The 3,937-nt window shown below is 35.5% G+C and overlaps 1 non-coding gene across 1 annotated transcript; it reads right to left on the reverse strand.

The window, feature by feature from the left end:
- Positions 1-3,272: 3,272 nt before the first annotated feature.
- On the reverse strand, positions 3,273-3,378 carry LOC132634440 (small nucleolar RNA R71). The gene has a single exon (XR_009580163.1). It is a non-coding gene; the product is annotated as a small nucleolar RNA R71 (small nucleolar RNA).
- Positions 3,379-3,937: the final 559 nt, after the last annotated feature.

The following is a 3,937-nucleotide window of genomic DNA, read 5'->3' on the forward strand; positions in this document are numbered from 1 at the left end:
TTAGTACGATTTAGTACAATGTGCTGTATTTATTTTGTCATTACTTGTTTGAATTTGATTTTGCTGATGAGTTGGGGAATTTAGGGGGAAATTCGGTTGGGGAGACCTAGAATCTTTCATTTTTATCCCTAAATTTATTTTGCATGTTATAAATAGAAAGGGTGTGTAAAAATTTAAGGGGATTCTTTTTTGGAGAACTGATATTACCCGACTGCTAGGGTTTTGAGTTCTTCATCCTAATCTGCCTAAAACTCCATAACTTATATAACTTATATATCTACATTACCAAATATATACATATACTACAATATACTACTATAATATATAAGATATTACTCGAAAATACTATATGATATATTCTGAAAATCAAGAAGAAAAAGGCTTTTGCAAGAGGTTTTTGAGTGATTGTTGTTGAAGAGCATTGATTCAATCTCTCCATTTGATCCTTGGGTTGCCTTTGTAAGAGGTTATATCCCTATACTACTCTTTTATTCAATTTTAGTTTTCATATGAGTTTAAATAACTGCATTGTTGTTTAAATATGTACTTTGAGGATTTATTTCACTTATTTGAATACATTTCGGCCCAGTTTAGTTGATAATATAGTGTTGATGATGTTTAAATAGCTATAATGTGATTGAGTTTTTGTTTTTTTTAATCATGTTTGAGGTCTTATTTGTTTGTTTTTCTTCTGGAAATTTGGAACGTAAAGATAGGGCATAAAGGATTGTGTTTGGAGTTCAGTCCTGTTGTATTAAGTTGTTTGAGGTTCTAGCTTTTGTTATGTGGTACTGTTTCATTAGAAATTTAGGTATTTAGTCTGGTTTTTGTTGATTCCTATTCATTATGTTGTGAAGATGATCCTGTCTGATTGATTTTGTCTATTAGTTTGCCTGATTGACTTGGTTTTATTTCTAAAAGATGAGCTTCCAAAATCTAATAGGATCTTTAAAAATGATTCACTGGTTTCTGGTTGTGTTCCCTCCATTTTATAACTGTTTGAACTTAAAAATTGGAAGGATGAATAGGTGTTACTGATTTCTATGTGGTTTGTCTGAATTTGGACTAATTAGTTCTGAAAACTTGTACTGTTGGCTCCTTTTAGTGTCAAAAAGACTTTTAAGGAAAATAATAATTTCTCAGACTTATCCTCATCAAAATTGACTAACTAGAAGATATTTAGATGACTTGAAGGGTTGTTTTGGATCCTCAAATAAACAACCTGCCTAGTGTTTACATGAATGCTTTTTAAAAACCTGCACCTTTGATTCCTTGTGTGGTTATGAGGCTGTTAAAACTTAAAGATGAAGAACTTGATTGATTTATGGAATTGTTTCTTCCTTGTTTGGATACTGTCTTGTCTTGCTTTGGTCCTGTTAAGTGTCTTTTAAAGGGTTGAGTGGATTCTGGACTTGGTTTTTTTAGACCTTGAAACTTGTTTGAAATTCTAGAAACTATTAGTGAGATATGTGGTCTTTAAAATAAGAACCTGAGTGCAAAAGACTGTTTTTGATGTTCTATATCACCTGTTGCTAGTCTTATTGATTTCTGAGAAAATCTAAGTGTCATTTTGAACACTGTGTGTGTTGTCAATACCTATTCTGTTAACCTATTTAGAAGAGGTAGAAGTGTATGGAGGTTGGAGGTTTAAATTCTTGTTAAAACTAAGTATAAGAAGTCTAAACTAGTTTTTTTTAGACTGTTGTGTGACCTGTCTTCCCTTCTTACCTGTTATTTACCTGGAATATCCTGTAATTTGTTCTTTCTTATATCTTGTGCTCCTTTAAGTTGGTTCTTGGTCATAGTTCCTTGGAACTTTTTAACATAGTGTATCACATAGAAGATAGGCATAGGAGGGTTAAAACTAAGCCTAAGACTGCTTGAAAAGACTAGGTTCAATATCTGTGTTGTTTGTCTTTTCCTTTGCCATTTTCCTGATCAGTTCTGTAACTTATATGTTTGTACCTTGTCTTTGCTTATTGTTTGAGTAGCACCATGACTTAATATACCACTTGGGACCTAGGGTGAGTACCATAAACACTATACCTCCCTAACTGGATCATATAGTTTAACTTTAAGTGTGCCTTCTTTAAACTCCTTCTGATTAAGCCTATAACTGACATGTACTTGCACCTAGGAATAGTATCATGCTCCTCTTTAGTCTCACTTTGGATTCCCTGAACTGCTACTGCATCTGTTTGATATTTCTTTTGGTTTTGCCTAGTTCTGATTACTATATGTGCCTACTTGATATCTATTTGTGCCTTTGGCTCATTTGTGTGATTTTGGGAGTAAAACTGAGTTATACTATCATTTGAAAACTTTACCAGTGTCCCTATAAGACCAGGTGTTGTTAGAGACACCTTATGATTTGCAGTTGAACCTTTGCTTGGAAAAACTCTGAAATTGAACTTGTTTTGACCTTAACTAATGAAACTGGGGAATCTGGAATTATTTGAACTTACTGTTTGAATCATTTAGGCTTTTAATCATGTGACAGGCTAAAAAAAACTAGATTGAAATTGTTTTCTACACTTATGATTGCTCTGTGCTATCTTGTTTTGGCAATCAAACATTAAAATGAACTTGACACTAATTTAATCTAGGAATAGCTGCAAAGAATACATTCCTGTTAACTTAATCCTCTTACCCTGCTTTATTTGCTTTGATTTCTTGAAACTGAAAATAGTTTGGGTGTTCATACCCTTTCTTTCTTTGTTTCTTTGCCTTGATTGACACTCTCTTACCTCATTTCCTCTCTATGCTACTGTTTTCCCCTCTCATCACTTGGACTTTTGTCTTGTTCTATGTACATAAAACTGCTACTTGTGTGGTTCTTGTCATTAGGAGTTCAGCCTGGCCTTGCTTGTTTTTAGACCTGAAATCTGTTAGACCATGATGAAACTCTTGTTTTCTTATTTGCTGAATTCATCAATGAAGGTGATTATGCTTCTGCTGTGGTTCCTCCTAGAACTGGAAATGCTACCTTCAAAATTGATAGTTCTATCTATCAGCTGCTGAAACTTGAAGGATATTTCCGAAATTCTTCGGAGGATTGTCCACTTCGACATTTGAAGAACTTCTTGCATGTATGTTCTCAACAATCCCAAGGTGTTGTTTCTATTGATGCACTGCGGTTACGGGTCTTCAAATATTCCTTGGCTGGCCAAGCAAGGGAATGGTATGAAAAGCTTCCCAGCAATTCTATCCATACCTGGAGCGAGCTGGCCAATACATTCTGAAGAAGTGGTTCCCACCGAGCAAAAAGGTTGAACTTCGAGATAAGATCTTTGAGTTCAAACAGCTCCCGGGGGAACAATTATATTCAGCATGGGAGCGGTTCAAGTATTATCTAGCTCAATCTCCAACTCACGGGTTTCCGGATGCTATTCTCACGGAGAAATTCTACAAGGGCTTAGATACAATGAATCAGATTGCTTTCAATACTGCCGCGGGAGGATGCTTCATGGACAAGTCATTTGTCGTCATAACCCGCTTGCTTGATAAACTCACCACCCACAATCAAGCTTGGCATTCAACTGATAGTGAGAGTCTTTCTTATAGTAGTCCATCACTAGCTGCCGTTGCAAAAGAAAACCATGAGAGAGATCATGCCTTTGCTCAATTGCAAACCACGGTGGATCTATTATCAAAGAAGTTGGCAGAAAAAGATGAAAAAGGGGTAAATGTTGTTGACGAGTTACCACCTCTTCCACAGGGCATGTATCAAGTCCCTGAAGGGATGTACCAAGATGGGCAACAACAATATGAAGATGCTAATTATATCAACAACTCGCAAGGGGGCTATCAAAGGCAAAATTATCAAGATCCGGGCCATCACCCATGGCAAAAGCCTCAACAACAATTTCAAGGGAACAATTATAGCAGAAATGATCAGGGAAATCCAAATCAAGGGAATTACAACAATAACAATTAT

Source organism: Lycium barbarum, chromosome 3 (assembly GCF_019175385.1).
Source record: "Lycium barbarum isolate Lr01 chromosome 3, ASM1917538v2, whole genome shotgun sequence".
In the NCBI taxonomy this organism is placed as follows: domain Eukaryota; kingdom Viridiplantae; phylum Streptophyta; class Magnoliopsida; order Solanales; family Solanaceae; genus Lycium; species Lycium barbarum.